General features: G+C 36.8%; 2 long non-coding RNA genes across 3 annotated transcripts; one reads left to right on the forward strand and one right to left on the reverse strand.

The window, feature by feature from the left end:
• The first annotated feature begins 386 nt into the window (after window positions 1-386).
• Window positions 387-4,061, forward strand: LOC142626167 (uncharacterized). Its single transcript, XR_012842465.1, has 4 exons — window positions 387-605; window positions 708-796; window positions 1,595-1,674; window positions 3,638-4,061. It is a non-coding gene; the product is annotated as an uncharacterized LOC142626167 (long non-coding RNA).
• Window positions 4,062-6,911: 2,850 nt separating this feature from the next.
• Window positions 6,912-12,193, reverse strand: LOC142624664 (uncharacterized). Of its 2 annotated transcripts, none has more exons than XR_012842363.1 (3): window positions 11,982-12,193; window positions 10,358-10,977; window positions 6,912-8,073 (listed from the first exon to the last, which is right to left on the reverse strand). It is a non-coding gene; the product is annotated as an uncharacterized LOC142624664 (long non-coding RNA). The 2 variants fall into 2 exon arrangements; XR_012842362.1 differs by having other exon boundaries at window positions 10,358-11,559.
• Window positions 12,194-18,714: the final 6,521 nt, after the last annotated feature.

Below are 18,714 nucleotides of genomic sequence, written 5' to 3' on the forward strand. Positions count from 1 at the left end.
CTTAGCTTGAATTCCCAATGGATAATATAATCATAGTTGCCCACTGTTTTGACCATGCTCACCCTCTAGCCTAACTTCCGTTATATCTGCAATGCCATATAATAATCTATATAATACTAAAGTTGAGACGTAGCATTTAATGTTGCTACTCTCTTATTGAGCCACATCAGCAATCATGTCATTACCAACATTTTTTCTGAATTTCTCTTATAATTTAAAATGCATTTCCTAAATTTTAAAATACTAATAAAAGAAAAATGATACCCAACCTTATCTCCATCATAAAGCCCAATCTTTATAGCTTTAATTATAGACATGTATCTACACATTAATGATGATTAGCATGAAGCCTAACCTATATGTTGTCCACCATAAAGCCCAAACCTAGCTGAATGGTCTTTAATTTTTAACAGCAAAAAACCCTTTCTATCTCCCCACCTTTTGCTTTACCCCTGTTCCACTTTTTCAAGCTTGCTAACGGCAGCCTCTCTCTCTCTTCCAAAGACAGTTTCAAAGTTCAGACTTCAGATTCATAATCCCTCCCTCTCTTTCTTCCACTAGATGTTCAAGTCCTTTCAGTTGCTGCCGTTTCAGAAAAACCAAAGGTAGGGTATTTAACGCAAGGTGAATTTTTCGATGTATCTTTTAGTTTTTTTTTTTTTTTTTTAAAAAAAATTTTCCATTCTACTTATCTTTCAACTTTGCAGTGCCACAACTACACAATTGAAGAGCTCATCACCAAGAGCTTCAACAACGTCATCTAGCAATCAGATTGGCTTGGTGAATATGGAGAAAGGTACATCATGACAACAATACCTAATCGTTCTCCCTCTCTCTCTTTGGTATTGGAACATCCACGTTTCATTTTTTAATCCTTTTGGTTTTTCAATTCTGGAATTTTTTTTTTATTTAGTTTCTAAATTTTTGGAATTCTATTTTTTTTTTCTTTGGTTTCTTAATGCTGCACAAGTGTTTGAAGAAATGCTTAAACTGAACTTTGGATTGGATGTGTGGAACCCAATTGCTTATGCACATGCAATGCTATTTACATATTTCGTTTAAATTTTGTTGTCAATTGTGATATCAATTTTAGTTCTTTGGAAATTTGGTTTTCTTTTTAATGTTGTGGTTTTATTCAAGTATATGTATGTGAGATTGACCTATGTAAGCTCTACATATATATTCATATTGGTATATTCAATTTGTGTTTGCCAATTGGGTTTGTATGTGGCCTTGGGTCCTTGCTATCTAATTGTTACTTTCTCTCCCTCAAAAAGTTGAAAACTTTTTTATGTTGAGTTATTTGGGTTTCGTTTGAATGGTTTTCGCTGTATTTTACAGGTAAACTTTGGCTTTGGGATTATTTTATTTTTTCATTTGAATACAGCAAATTGATTTTACAAAGCTAAGCAGTGTTATGGTCAAGGGTGAAAGTTTTTAATTGGAGTACTTTCTCTTGGCTTTTAGATCCTTTGGGCATATTTTGATATGATTAGGCAAGGTCACTGTGCAAAATTCATTGTACCATTTAGAGTACTTAATATTTCGCATTTCTTACTCTATGCAAATTGAGTGCATTTGATTTTATTTGTAGGAACTGAGGGCAACAATGCCAAAGCACAAGAAAAGGTGGTGGCATTGATGAATAACTACCAAATTTGAAAGCAGTTGAAGGTACTCCCTTTCTCTATCTCTCTTGCCTTTATTTTTTTTTTCTTTGAATTTTATATGGAGGTTGCATTGGACTTGGCCAATACATCACTTAAAAATTATGACAAACTAACTGAAAAATTGGGGGGGGGGGGGGGAACCTCTTCCTTTTTTTATGGACCATACAATTAGGGTAAGTTTGTATCTTTAAGATTTTTCCTTATTGTTCCGTTTTTTAGGTTTTAAGTAGTTATTGAAGAGAGACACAACTTGATTATTTACTATTTAAAGGTTTTAAGTAGTTATTGAAGAGAGACACAACTTGATTATTTACTATTTAATGGTCCTTTCCTTTTCTTTTCTTTTTTGGCTTCTGTTGTGTGGATTGCAAATTGTCAAAGTTGAACTTTAATATGAAGGAAAATTATTGGCTAGGGTGCCTCAACGTTATTTTGGAACATGGGATGCTTTTTTCACTATAGTGAGGAAGGTCAATTTACTTTCTATAATATTGTGCCTTTTGTTTTCAGTATCTCAATGCATTATTTCTAATACCTTTCAAAAATTAGGATCTTTATGCACTGATCTCAGAACCTCCAGCTTTATTAGGTAAATCAATTAATATATGAGAGGTTTATGTGTAGGTTAATGTGTAGAAGTCAGATTAAATCTCCTGAGAGGTTTATGCTTTGAGGGAATGGAACAGTCGACTCTTGAGATTAAATCTCTCCTCCTCCACTCTTTGTTTGCTTGGTGTTCTGCTTTCTCTTCTTTTTCTTGCTCTAATATTTTTGTTATGCTTGATCATTGTAATTTTCGATCTTGATGTAGATCATTCCATGTACCCTCCCGGTGTACTTGGGGCTTTTGTTTTATGAAATATCATTATTTATATGGAAAAAAAAAAATACTATGTAGAAGTCAGATGGATACAAGGAGAGCAGAGAGATTGCAGAGAAATGGGTTCAACTTTTTAGTACTCCCTATTTCTTAGTCACAGCTATGAATGCAATGGGCACATTCCGTTGATAAAAATTAACTTTACAAATTAGTTGGCTAGAAATATGAGGTATCATAATTGCAAAATCGTTTATAAAATCCTTGACATGAATAAATGAATTGTCTTAGAGTGATTTGTAAGTAGATTTTAATACGGTAGAAAAATAAATTTAAATTTCCATTTTATATGTTGGGTATGATTTGGTGCACATCAATCAATCATTACATTCATGCTTTGTTCATAATTACTTTATATAATGTTATCAAATTAATCCGAGATGTGGAAGGAGTTGAACTATGTGGTACCCTTAAAAACTTTGTTGACTTAGCAGCATGTTAGTAGTACAATTTAGTTCTTTCTCTTCTTCTTTAAACAATTTTTGTAAGTAATGGAAGAATTATTCACTAATGGGACAGGTTCTTTGGATGACTTGGAGATGGGAAATAACACAAAATAAAGTGCAGAGAATACTCAACTAAGCTAGAAGTTTTTAAAGTAGTTTATTAGTTTCTCATTTGCTTTACTATTTATCTTGGCTGTTAATGTATGTTTAGACTGCAATAATGAAAATTGGTTTATAAGAGATGAGGGCATTTACCAAAGTTATTGTTTTCATTTGTCAAGGATACCACCTTCCTTGAGATCCATGGTGTGGTTGATCTGAATAGAACATGCTATAAGGAAGTAGATAATTGTAACATTTATCCATGCATAATCTGTAGAAAGAAACAACTACAAGTTTGCAGCATAAAGGCAAGTTAAATGATTTGTAATATAAATGCATAGACCCATAAGATAGTTGGAGTGTACTGGATAATCTACCAATGGTTTCTTTGCTTTATTACATGGAAAATCATGCTAAGATTAAGTACTTTTAATGATCTTTTAGTGCAAGGATAATTTGTAATTATATATATATATATATGTGTGTGTGTGTGTGTGTGTGTGTGCAACATAGCAATGTGACATAAATGTTTTGGTTTACAGATTCATCAAGTTCAAATGTCGAGGTGCTCCAATTCTGGGGTAGTAACTCAAGATGAAATGCAGTCTTATGTTAAAGCTTGGACAAAGAAATTTAATTTGAATGATCCTTGAATGGCAGAAGCAGTGGTCATTAAAGGATCACTGTAATCAAAGGGTTGGAGTTGTAATCAAAGGGTTGGAGCATATGGTTTATTGTGTAAGGACTGTGGCATTATTATGCATCGCACGGGTTAGCGACTAATTATCATATAAAAGTATTGCCTGTCCAAACAACAATAACAATGGTACCAACAACATCACTTACAACCTCCCTGGGAATACCCAATTTAGTGTGACATCACATTATGTTTCCGACATGATTTTCCAATATGCAAAATGTATTTGATAGTTTCATAGTATTATACCTCTGTTGGGTCCATGTATCACACAAACATCTCAGATATGAATCCTCTGCATATATAGAACCTGGCAATATTTTTGCTTCTCAACGTCATAAATTGATGCTAGAGAAATTATTGGTCGGACTTGAACGTTGAATCCTAGGTAGTAGGTAGTCCGAGCCCAACTTTAAATAAGGAATAAGTTGGTGTTGCAATGAGCCATGGACATAAAAAGGGCCCAATCAATTCCGTGAGACGAGAATAATACCATGGAAAGTAACACATTTGTTCTTAAGCAGTTTTATTGCAGTGTTGAATTCCGAGAAGTCATCAGGAACCTGAACCTTCAAACTACATGAACTATTGTCTAGCAACTGGAAGGGTACCTCTAAGATTTTGATATTCATTTGGACGTTTAAAAGGCACATTTGGAGCCCAATTGAAAAGCATTAAGGCCTAAAGGTGGGTGAATCTCTCTCTCTCCAAAACCAATTAAATTGGAATTGAAGTCAGATGGGTTCATCATAGCTCCTCCTCGTCACTCAACCTTACCCGTGTCAGAAGATTCAAATTGGGTTGTTGAGAGTGAAAAGGTTCTTGTCTATTGTTGCTATGATTCTGTGTTTTATCCGTCTTGTGTACATCTTTTTAGTTAGAGAACAGAGTAAGTTTGGGAGTTCAAGAGAAAGTTGAGGGCAATTTAGAGATAGAGGGAAAAAAAAAAATCTTAACAGCTATGCATTGTGGAATTGCATCTCCTGGGGTGGAATGCGAAAATGCAGGAAATCCATTTCCGTATCGCTCATGATATATATAATAACTGGGGCACCCATTTCAAATGCCTATCCCATTTTTGCACAGCAGGGTTATGAAAATCCACGCGAAGCGACCGGCCGTATTGTATGTGCCAATTGCCATTTAGCTAATAACCGAAAAGCAGGGTTTCAAAATTTTACCAAACACTTCATTCCATCTAAAATCGCATTTTGCAAATGCAATCGTGACTTTTTGCTCAAAAACTCTGACACAAACAAGTATTTGGTGATGTAGCTAGATCAGGATCCCAAGTCCTAACAATCATGTTGTCAACACATTGAATTGAATACTTTTAGGGTGCGTTTGATTCGCCGTGATATTACATTACACTGAAATATTACATTATTGTAGTCTTACATTAATATAATTTCAATATAAGAATACAATATTACATTATTTAAGAATGTGATGAGATTAAGGGAATGTAATATGTTTTGTAATTTTATATTATAGAGATGACATATGCCATCTCTGCCCGATTCCCCTTGCACTAAATTTTGGTATAAACACAACCTTCTTCTTCTCCTCTTGATAGGTAATCAAAACTTTATTGATAAAAAATAATTGCAAGGGAGTATACTACCAGAACGTCATGATAAAGCCCTAAAATTACAAAAATCAAGAAGTTCAACTATATTAGAGAAGAAAAACACCCCTAAGGCTGGCAACCTGATATCCACTCAAGAAGTGTGTCTTCATAAAGAAAGCTTTCAGCTCTATCATTCTCCTCTCCCACCCATCAAAGCTCCTTGCATTTCTTTCCTCCAAATACACCACATCAAACAATAAAGAATAGCCTTTCAAATTTCAACACATCGATGATGCCCACAACCTTCTACAACATGATCAGAGATAATACAACTAAAAGTTGTGCAACAAAAAGAACTTTAACAGAAACATAAAGTAAACTAAATTACCGTTAAACCCACATACAGAGGGGCTAGTAAAGCATTAAAAAGGCCATGAAAATGTATCTTATAAGTTAAGGATCACTAACACTGAAATTCCAAATCAAATTTTATACAGCAACTCACACAAGTAAGCCAAGAAAGGCATACACTGAAGTTGTAATTGTATGACGATTGACTAACTATAAATGTTTTGCAATCTAAATGTGTAAAATATGATGGATATAATGTAATGGTAGGCAATGCGAAAATTGATCAGTGTATGTACACATCCAAGCTTCAGTCAATATTTGTGGCAAACATCAATTTAAGAATCACAAATTAATTAAGACGCTATAATTAAAAGAAAACAAAAAACAAAAACATCAGATTACAAAGTTGCAAGCACTAGTTCAATCAAGGTGATTTCAGCATCACTTGTACTATAAGTCCAGTTAACAACAGGTAATAACAAATAAATGTTCAGATCAAACATTCTGAAGAGCATTTATCTACAGTAAGATTTCTACCGAATCGGTCATCTACATGAATGATTTTCTTTTGATATCAACAATTGTCCATGAATGAATATTGACACCACAAACATATAATTATATACAGTCAAGCATATTGGCCAGATATATGTTATACCAAACAAAAATAAGATCTTTCACACGGATGGTAGTTTATAAGAGGCCATTAGGTTTTTACAAAGTGTATCGAAACACGAGATACAAGGTGTGCATACCTTTGCAGTGATGCTGCAGTGAGGGTGAAGACTCCTTTAGGTTTACCTGTTGTACCACTTGTATATATAATTAATGTCTGATCACATTGAAAGAGAGTAAGGAGCAGAGGAGAAGAAGAAAAAAAGTCATCTCTAACTATGTGCACTACTATTACTATTGTCTATAATTCCTCAAAAGATATATGACTATCTTATTACTTAAGTACTCAATACTTCCCTACAAAATCCCATGTTCATCTATTTCCCTAGGTTGTGAACAATCATGTGCAATTTTCAGTGAAGAAATATTGGGCAAAAGTGGAATAATAGAAAATTGGGTAGCAAATTTTGAAACAATTTCTTGCAAGAACATACCATGATCATTGGTACTTAGTACCATGGAGAAATCTTAACAACAATAAGGGTAAGATTTCAACAAAACCAAGTCCACAGCAATAAAAGAAAAAAAAATATATCTAAATGATGGAGACTGACATGACTTAAAACCTCCTTTGAGCACATATAGTGCTATCAAATTTAAGCAATCATATTACCTTATTTCACCTATAAAATAAGACATTCTATTAGCAAGCATGGCTATCTCAAGAAGCCTAAAAGGCATAATAGTTAACTTCATAAAATAAATTATGGAGTCAAATGACATCATATAATTGTCTAAGAGATGACCAACCCCTGGAGGGTTAGCAGTAATATAATGCAGAAATTCAGACTTGTTATTAAACAATGTTCTATATTTTTAAAATTTAACAAATACACAAAGTTTGGGTTCACTAATTGCTATTTGCAAATAAAACCAAAAAAAAAATCAGAATAATTATAATTAAAAGGAGAAAGAGAAAAAGCATTCCAGGACACCAATCATTCATCACATGTAAAAGTCAGCCTAAGGGTAGCTGAGTGCTGGCGGAAGTGCAACACTTCCATTAACCAGGTTACTAAACAGTGTAGAGAGTGTGAGCCAAAATATTAAGAATCCCATAGACAATGGTTGCAAACCTTCCAACAAATAAATTCCATCAGATTTATTTCTTGTTTCATAACAAATATTCTGTCTTGTTCTGTTTTAGAACCAAGGAAAGTTTCAGTTGCCCATTGCCATCACTACATATGTAAGTTCTCCACAAGGCATATAAAAGTGCAAATAACAAAAGCCAAAAAAAAAATTGGAGACTAAAAGAAAATACAGTTCCATCATCACATTCCAAATCAAACCAACATCAATTGGACTAGTCCAGTCACTAATCAGTCGCATCCAATGACAGTATAATCACCAAAAATAATACTCAAACAGCAAGATCTATTAACAAATGCAACCTCTAAATGGCACATCTCATGAATCGAAGATTAGATATTCATCAATCCATCAGACAACATTCACCATAATTAAAAAAAAATGTAGGGAGGCATTCAGCACAACAATAGTTAAGATCTAGAGGACTGAAAAAAATTTGGATGAAGGAAAGCTATAATAAAAGAATTATTAATAGGTCAGGGCAGATAACTCATTACAGAAAGGGAAGAGTTTCTGGTCATCGCTAGCAGCAAGATTCAGAACAGAGGAGGCTGCAGTGTATCTCCAATCTATAGGTTACCCAACCCTGAGTTCTGTATGCAATACACAACCATTGTGAGTGGCATATATCATAGAAAAGTTATTTTTTCTAAAGTTATTTTTTGTTTTATAACACATATTCTGTCTTGTATGGTTTCAAAACCAAGAAAAGTTTCAATGGCCTGTTGCAATTGCAACTTATGTAACCTCTCCACAAGATGTATTAAAGTGCAAATAACAAAACCCAAACCATGCTCAACATGTGTAACTATTCCACAAGAATGAAACGGGGTTCTCTAGGGAAACCCCTTCATTCCTGGTTCAAAAGGAATGGCAATTGTTCTATTATTCATGCTCAATCTTCTACCCATTGGGCTATTGTGTTTTTGACAGGCATATGGGATCTTTGGCTGCATAGAAATGCAGTAATATTCAGCAATAAATGTCCTAACCTGAGAGTACAGTATCTAAGTTTAAGTCAGGCAATGGAAATTTTGCCTATTTACCATCAAACCATGCATCCACAGTCAGGTCTACTATGTTTCTGAAATGGGAAAGACCTCCAGTGGGCTGGTTCAACTCAATACCGATGGATACTGAAAGAGTTTGAGATTGTATGTGTGAAAGAGTAAAACAGAGATAGAGAATGATTGAAAAATATCTGAATCTGATATTATGCAGCACACTCCGTAATGCAATACAAGAGTCCTATTTATAGGACTGGGATAAGCTTAAGCTTAGATCAATTTAGGCAGTAAACCAGAACTAATTCTCAAACAGAACTATTAACAGATTGACAGCCAGTGATTAGTAATTAAACACGTTTCCACTAATTGCACCACGTGTTAAACCTGAGGGGGATAATTAGACAGAGAACAATTTGGGGCTTTGGCACTTGTATGAAATGCTTCTGTTTGTATTAAGTTTTACTGAAACGGCATTATTGTAGTTGGATTTCTGGAAACGATGTTGTTGGATTTGTCTCTGTCTCTATCTTCCTCCTGGGGAAGCACAGGCCAGGCTGGTGGGGTGGACTTGTTCGAAATGCAGAGGGTAACTGGGTAAACGGATTCCACTGAGCTATTGGGCAAGTGATGCAGGGAAAGTGATTGGCTGTGATATGAATTAGAACTAAAAGGAATGTGAATTACTTAGAACAAATTGACAGGTGGTTAGGCACTTTTGCAAAGTTCAAGAAAAGCTCTAAAAGACTTATTTCATTCACATACAAAAACTGAATACAAACGAGAACGGAGAGACTAATCTGCTATTTATACAAGCTGCACAATACTAGCAGCCTCTGGATTGTCTCAATTAAAGACTTAATCTAATTGGTAATTGGCAATCTAACCAACTAACATACTAAGTAAGTACAAATGGCTCTAAGTGCTTGCTATTACAAACTTACAATACCTTCAACCCACTGTTTAGACACAAGCAACTATTGCCACTGGTTTTGTGTTCAACTACAAATGTAAAACTACTTAAATGCCCTGCATTAGCAAGCTTCGAGTGTGTTGGCTGAAGTTTGGGCAGTTAGATATTAGCTAGGGAGTTAGGAATCCATTATTTAATTGTGAAACTGGATGCTATGGAAATTGTATTAGCTTCCAATAGTGTTTCTTTTCCTAACATTCTTCAATTCATTAGACAACATTCACCATAAAAATAATTGTCGGGAGTCATTCAGCACAACAAAAGTTCAGATCTAGATGATTGGAAAAAAAAAATTGGATGAAGCAAGCTAATATATATATATATATATATTTATTTATTTATAGGTGAGGGAAAATTACTCATTCCTGCAAGGGAAGAGTTTCTGGTCACTGCTAGCAGCAAGATTCAGCCCAGAGGAGGCTATATCTCCAATCTATAGACTATGGGTTACCCAAAACTGAGTCTTGTATGCAAATGCAATACACAATTATTTGAGTGGTATAGATTATACGCTATAGACCACATAATTCCCAAGCAAGAAAGTGCATACTAGACCATCTTTAGTTTGTACACTATATGAGCATGGCACTTGGGATAGCATTACACATGATATTCACAAGCATTTTCACATGAAAACATTAGATAAGAAATTGAATTCTATTAATAAAAACTTTTAATAACCCTAAAGGCTAGGGGCGGAACCAGGATTTTGATTGAGGGGGGCTGGAATATGAATAATTTTTTTTAATGAAAATGCAAATTACTGTCCATTTGGCACTAACAAACTATTAATGCGCTAATATGCAATTAGAAAAATGCTAAAACTACTAGAAAATTTTTAACAAAATGTTTACAAATTGACATGGTAATTAATGTAATTAGTGTCATTTCAACAAGTACCTGAAATTCAATTCATTGTCACTTGCAACCTTCCTTTCCCCTTCTCCCTCCTCTCTTTCCTCCAAGTTCCTAAGCATGGAGGCATATTGTAATCCATCAACCAACAAATCATTTTGTGATTAATTGAAATACATGAAAGATCTAACTAATGCCCCACTAACAACATAAAATCCTGAGTTTCTGCGATTTGTGAGAAGAATTCCTCCCATGCCCCTTCTCTACAATTTGTGATGGAGCAGATAACAATCTCTGAATTTCTGCTGCCAGTTTCGCTCTTTTCTTCTTCTTCTCCTCTATCATTTTGCCCTTCTACTGCCTTTCTATTACAATACACACAAAGGCAAAAGTCTCTCTTTTTATGTATTACTAGTTTTGATGCACATGCAAGGAACGTGAAAAACACTATCAAAGAACATTCATAGTAATTCCATCATGGCTTTGCTTAAATTAAAAGCTGAATTTCTCTGTAACATTTAGAATGAGAAACAAAAATTTATTAGTAAGAAAATTACTTCAAAGAGTATTTTGTTATGCAGATGCTAAAATCAAAATCTAGAGTTTGTAATTTGTATTTTTATATGAGAGTCTTACATTATATCTCTACCAGCACAGTTCAGTCACTGCATTTCCAAGAAATAAAAAACAACTATAAAAGTCAATTATTCATAAATGTAATATGTAAAAGGAACCTAAAAATTGATAATGACAATGATGTAGGATCATTTTCCCCATACTCATTCAGAATTTGCAATATAACCACCTACTACAACAACAACAACAACAAGCCTTAATCCTAAATTTTGAGGTCAGCAATGGATGCTCCAAAAATTAGCTAGGGTCAGCCATGAAGATAAACAATTAAAAAATTATAATATTGCTGGGCTGAAATTAAAGGTAGAAGTGTTGTGCCTGATCAAGATAAATTAAAGGCAGTATCTAATCTTATGAAGAAACCTAGAGTTTGTCCAATACTTCCCCAACGGTTATCTATTCCTACACTCACAAAGTTCAAATTTTTAACACAAGAGAACCATTTCCACACACACACACACAAAACAGAATTAGCAACCAGAAAAAATGTTTCAAAAGGTTCAGATCTATTACCAATCCACTGCTTCCTTCAACATAGCCACCAATACTTCAGAATTGTCCCCATCTCTTCCTTCCTCTCTAAAACTAACTATCACACTCCAATTAAGTTTCTATCACCACAGAACCATTGACAAATCAGAATCCATGAAAAAATTACAAAAAGAAATTAAATTCAATTAAAAAGAATTGAATTTTAATTTCCCTAAAGGCAAAATTCTCATATACCCAGATGGCAAAGCACCAGGAGACCCAAAAATAAAAATAAAAATAAAAATACCCCAAAAAATTCAACAAATTTAACATACCCAAAACACCCCCACATATTTCTATAGTTTTTCACATGCCCAAAATCCCAAAACTCAAAACAATTCAGCACATATCGGCTAATACCATTAGTTACAAAAGAACCCAGATGCTAAAACTCAGTTTTACGTATTTTTACTCCAAAACAAAAGACAAAATAAAGCCCGAGAAGAACAAAAAAACAGAAATTCAAAGTACCCAGAAAGCCAAAAAAATAAAAAAAAGAGACCTGCTGAGCTCATCGTAAATCTGCCCCTTGATGGCCGTGGCCATGGCCATGAGCAGAGGCTTATTATGGTCAGACTCAGAGGTATCGTACTTGGTGTTTTGACAAAAATCTCAGCATAGACTTAGAAAACCCATGTTTAATCGAGCATGTAGACTGAGAAAAGTACTCACTTTTCTAGTTTTCTTTTCTCTTTTCTCTTTTCTCTGTTCCTGTTTTCTTTGGGACTTTCCTTACTCTTGTTCGTAACAGTTGACAAACCGAACGTTATAGGTGATTCAAAATTCCAAATTACGAAAAACCACCCAGCTAAAACACGCATTGGCACGATAAAATTTTATGGACGAAAATGTAATTTCAAATGGTGCTTAAATAGAACGTATAGAAAATATAAAAGAAACAACAGGGCGATGCAGTTGCCATTGCCAACTTTTACGTAACATCCTCCTAGCCTTAAATCCTTAAACACCAACCAATAATACTGCGCCTCTTATTATGAGCATGGTTTTGAAACTATTGAACCTCGAAAACATCATAATTTATTTAAAGAAATAAAAACAAAATATACTTTAAAAGGCAAGCCTCGAGAAGCATATGATTATTCACACGAAAAGCTTCTTCTTTGTCGAAGTTAATGGGATTCCTTTTCATTGTTGGGGAGATTTGGAAGTACAGGAATGGAGTTGTCTTTGACAACAAACCCCTTAATCTTCATATTCACCACTCTTGCACCAGACTTGCAACAGAGTATTTTTTTCTGCGTAAGCAAGTAGCAGAAAAAATAAACAATTTTGTGCCTCTCGGGTGCACTGGCAGAAACCTCCAACAGGCTGGTATAAACTGAACTCTGATGGGGCGTCGATGGGAAATCCGGGGAAGGCAAGATAGGTATGGCAACTAGTGTAGAGGCAGAGTTTTGGGCCTTGAGAGATGGATTGATGTTGGCATCTCAGATGGGGATAAATAATATTGTTGTGGAACTTGATGCAAGAGTAGTTGTAGACCTGGTTTGTGCTAGCAACACCCCTAACAGATACTATACTCCTCTTCTAAATGACTACAGGACCTTGCTCACACGGTTCCAAGGCATGAGGATCAAAGCACGCGTACAGGGAGGGGAATAAATGTGCAGACATGCTCGCGAGGGAAGGCTACTGCTTGACTGATGATTTCGTAGTTCTTGAGAATCCATTTTCAAATGAACTGTGTAGTTTGTTAGAAGCAGACATTGCAGGCATGTACTACGTAAGGCTTATAGCCAACACTCAGCCCATGCTGGCTTGTTAGCTTAATGAATTTATCATTTTAACCCCCCCCAAAAAAAAAAAAAGCTTCTTCTTCTTCTTCTCTCTCTCTCTCTCTCTCTGTTTCACCCTTCCCAACAAAATCCTCCATTACTCTATTGATTATACTCATGGTGAAAATCGGTGGTAAGCCCAATTTGCTGGAAAAACCATAATTATGAAGAGGAGAGAACATTTTATTTTTGGTTTGCTACGATTAATGCAACTATAACATAAAAACAATCATTTTGCAAGTGGCTACAGCTATTTTATTTATTGTTAGAGATATATTAGCCCATTAGCATAAGCCCAAGCCTAATTCTACTTTGTGTGCAAGCCAAGTTTCCTACTTGTACTAGAAGTCTATTAGTTTAGAGTTTAGTCTACTATATATACACATGTTATGGTTCATTGTAACACATGATTTGTTCTACACTCTAATATATTATTGATGTAGCCCTTTAGGGTTTCCTCCGTGGATGTAGGCCGTTAGGCTGAACCACGTAATCCTTTTGTGTTATTGTGTTCTATACTTTATACTTTCGCTTTCACATCCATAATAGCATATTCAACATGGTGTATCAATGCTAATATTTAACGTGGTATCAGAGCTGCCTTCCTATGGCCATGGTTTTCTGTCCTTACGGTGTATTAAGAGCAATCTTTGTCTTTCTCGGTGTTTCTTCGCTGCGTTTATCTTCTTTGGTTTTCCACTACTGCTGTCAAAATTCTCTGGTATAGTCATGTCACCGTTAGAAGTCGCATCAACACTGCAAGACCATTGCCTTTCTCAAGCCACCGTCACAGAGCCAAACTTCATTCAAGGGATCTTTTCAACCTAATCAAATCTCAAGATTTCATCAAGTTTCCATCTTGAGTTTGAGAGGGGGTGTTAGAGATATATTAGCCCATTAGCATAAGCCCAAGCCTAATTATACTTTGTGTGCAAGCCAAGTTTCCTACTTGTACTAGAAGTCTATTAGTTTAGGGTTTAGTCTACTATATATACACATGTTATGGTTCAATGTAACACAGGATTTATTCTACACTCTAATATATTATTGATGTAGCCCTTTGGGGTTTCCTCCGTGGATGTAGGCCGTTAGGCTGAACCACGTAATCCTCTTGTGTTATTGTGTTCTATATTTTATGCTTTCGCTTTCGCGTCCATAATAGCATATTCAACATGGTGTATCAATGATAATATTTAACGTTTATTATTGAAATTCAGAAAAAGCGTGAGTACAAACTCCACGGATGACCAAATTGCTAAGCTCCTCCATGATCTTCACTGATGATGGCAACCTGAACCGTTATCATTGGGTAGAGGAAAGTCAGTCCATGGATATGATGGATTAGGCTCAGAAGGTGGAACCGGGGCTCGATTTTGTGGAGCTGATACCAGCTTGGCTGTCTCAAGTTTATTTGACTTCATGATGACAGCAACCAAAGGCCTTGCAGCCTCAACAGGCTTCTTGTTAAAAATGAGCAATGTGAGCATCATGATCATTATCACCACCTTTAAGATATTGGTGGAGACAGTTTTCAGCGAAAACGTGTTTTGCTCTGTTAACATATATAGTGTTGTGGGCTTTAGGCCCAACTAGTTTACTTGTTTAGCACTCTTACTTGTATAGCACTCTTACTTGTACTACACTTATATTTACTTGTACTGCACTCATATGCCTCCTATATAAAGGCACTCATGTATATTCTTTCAGTGTGAAATACAATACTATTGAATTCAGTATTTCTAACATGGTATCAGAGCCACTGCTCTGACCTTTTCTTCGCAGTCTTGTCTTTATTGGTGTAACTCTATTCTTAATATTGCTTCTGCTGTCACAACAACTGCCACAGCCTTTTGCCGTTGAACTTTCGAGTCTTCCAGACATCGTCCTCAAGTTCCGGACCTGTAGCAGCCGTCGTTGGGGAGTTCGAACACTGCAAAGACCACTGCCTTTTCCGGCACCGCCGTGAATATTGCTCCGAAAAATTTTCCGAAGGTACCAAGAAGATCGTCTTGCTCAGATCTACCTGTTCATGAAAACCTCACAGTCATCGGAGTCTCCACGCGCCGCCACGCGCCAGATTGATCCTGGCCACGTCAGCTTGCCACGTTAGCCTGCCACGTCATCTTGCCACGTCAGCCTGCCACGTCATCACTGACGTCACCTTCCAGCGTGCTGCTGACGTCACCTTTGACCGTTGACTTTGACCATTGACTTTTTATGGAGTTGACTTTTTGCGGCACAGGTTCTCCTTACTCAGTTTTTTACGTAGATTTCATTTTTGCAATCTATTTTTGCATATTTTGCTTCTAGATGAAGAATAAGGACATGTCTTCTTCCTTTTGCAACAATCGTCGTAGACAATCTAGTAAACGCTTTTGCAATTTTTGCAAACGTTTTGGCCATAATATTGAGACTTGTTTTCAGCGCAATAAATCAGCCGTTTCAGGTTCTTCTGCCACTATTGCTAACATTGAGAGTGTCCAACCAATGGCTCCCGTCTTTGCACAGTCTAAGTCTTCAGGTCGCACTTTCACCATGATCACAGATGACCTTAAAAACATCATCGCCAATGTCATTCGTATGGTTGGTAATGCATCTTATTCCTCTTCTCTCTCAGCTTTGTCCGATATGTCTCCTTCCTCTTGGCTTATGGATTCTGCTTGTTGCAATCACATGACACCTTACTCGTCCTTATTTTCTGAACTTAAACCTGCACCACACCCTCTTACTATTCGCACAGCAAATGGTTCCACAATGTCTAGTCATAATATAGGTTCCGTTTCAACCTCCAACTTCTCCGTTTCTTGGGTCTTTAATGTTCCTGACCTTTCTTACAATTTGTTTTCTGTGGGACAATTAGCTGAGTTGGGTTATCGAATCATATTTGATTATTCTGGATGTATTGTGCAGGATCCAAGGACGGGATAGGAGCTAGGGACCGGTCCCAGAGTTGGGCGTATGTTTCCCGTGGACAACCTTCGTCTTCCACTTGTTGCTCCTGTTTCTATTGCCGCAGCTGCTGCAGTTTCCTCTATTCCTTCTCTTGCTCTTTGGCATGCTCAACTTGGTCACGCATCTTCTTCCCGTGTACAACAATTGGCTTCTAGAGATTTGCTAGGTTCAGTGTCTACAGAAAATTTTGATTGTGTTTCATGTCAATTAGGAAAACAACAAGCTTTGTCTTTCAATTCTAGTGAATCTATATCCACTAATATCTTTGACCTTATTCATTCTGATGTTTGGGGACCTTCCTCTGTCTCTAGTATTGGTGGATCTCGATATTTTGTTGTCTTTGTTGATGATTACTCTCGCTATAGCTGGATCTTTAATATGAAACATCGTTCTGAATTATTGTAAGTGTATTCTAATTTTGCAAAAATGGTTGAAACTCAATTTTCTAAACGTATCAAAATTTTTCAATCTGATAATGCTCTTGAGTACACTCAATATGCTTTCCAAGCTGTTTTGCATTCCTATGGCACTGTTCATCAACTAACTTGTCCAGGTACCTCTCAGCAAAAAGGTAGAGCCGAACGAAAACTTCGTCATATTCTTGACACTGTTCGTGCTTTTCTTCTCTCTGCCAAAGTTTCTGCTCCTTTTTGGGGCGAAGCTGCTCTTCATGTTGTTCATACTATTAATCGCATTCTCAGTCCTGTCATCCAAAATCAAACTCCATATGAGCACCTTTTTGGGTCACCTCCAGACTATCACCACCTACGCTTATTCGGCTCTGCTTGTTTCGTTCTTCTTCAGCCACATGAGCATAACAAACTTGAGCCTAGGTCAAAACTTTGTTATTTTCTTGGTTATGGCGAAACTCAAAAGGGGTATCGGTGTTATGATCCTATTTCTCATCGTCTTCGTGTCTCTCGCAATGTTGTCTTTTGGGAACATCGCCTCTTTGTCGAGCTCTCTCACTTCCGTGCTTCTTTATCTTCCTCTTCTGTCTTAGATCTATTTCCAGATGAGACGCAAATTCCTTCTGTAGCTACTCCTGACCCTCCTATAGCTGATCCTGATCCTCCCCGTAGCTGCTCCCGATTCTCCTATTAACTTCTCCGTCCAACCACCGTAAAATCCTTGATCCCTTTCCTAGTTCCCCTTTAATGAATGTGTGGAAGATGAACGGGTCGAAGACGAGCTACCCAACCTTGATCCCGGTTCCCCCGCTCTGCTCCGCCCGAAGATCATGTACAAAACATTCAACCTCGTCACTCAACTCGGGTAAGGTCCATTCCCGCACATTTACTTGACTATCATTGTTACTAATCGCCCTTGCTACATTGCACGAGCCTCACACCTATCGTGAGGCTTCCACCGACCCTTTTATGGCGGCGTATTGCAATGAAAGAGGAACTTGATGCATTATCTAAAAAAACCATACTTGGGACTTGGTCACTCTCCCCCTAGGAAATCTGTGGTTGGTTGTAAGTAGATCTACAAGATTAAGACTCGCTCGATGGGTCCATTGAGCGCTACAAAGCTCGTCTTGTTGCAAAAGGTTTTACACGGAGTATGGGATTGATTATGAAGAGACCTTTGCCTCGGTTGCTCATATCTCATCCGTTCGTGCCCTCTTATTTATTATGCTGCCAGTAAATGGGATTTTTTCCAGATGGATGTCAAAAATGCATTCCTTAATAGGGATTTGAGTGAAGAAGTTTATATGCAACCTCCTCCTGGTCTCTCTGTTGAATCAAACAAGGTTTGTCACCTTCGACGTGCATTTTATGGCCTTAAACAAGCTCCACGTGCTTGGTTTGCCAAGTTCAGCTCTACCATCTCTCATTTGGGTTACATGGCCAGTCATTATGATTCTGCCTTATTTCTTCGTCGCACTGACAAAGACACTATTTTACTTCTCCTGTATGTGGATGATATGATCATAACTGGTGATGACCTCAGTGGCATTCAAGAACTCAAAGATTTTCTCAATCAACAGTTTGAGATGAAAGATCTTGGACATCTCAGCTACTTCTTGGGTCTTGAAATCACTCATTCTACAGATGGACTTTACATTACTCAAGCCAAGTATGCCTCTGAACTCTTGTCTAGAAATTTGGACTCACCGATAGCAAGACTATTGACACCTGGTCCGAGCTTAATGCGCATCCGACTCCGCTTAGGGGGAAACCATTGTCTAATCCCTCTCTTACGGACGCTTAGTTAGCGGCCTAGTTTATCTCACTCGTTACTCGTCCGGACATTTCCTATGCTTGTTCACCAGTGTGAGCCAATATCATCGCTCCACAATCGACTCACTATCTTTGTTGTTCCGCGCATTCTTCGGTACCTAAAGGGCACTCTCTTCCATGGTCTTTTCTACTGCGCTTGGTCTCCTCTTGTTCTTCGTGCATTTTCTCGATACTCGATTGGGCGGTGAGATCCCACCGATCGCAGTCCACCACTCGGGTTATTGCTTTCTTCTTGGTTCTT

This window comes from Castanea sativa, chromosome 2 (assembly GCF_040712315.1).
Source record: "Castanea sativa cultivar Marrone di Chiusa Pesio chromosome 2, ASM4071231v1".
Lineage (NCBI taxonomy): Eukaryota > Viridiplantae > Streptophyta > Magnoliopsida > Fagales > Fagaceae > Castanea > Castanea sativa.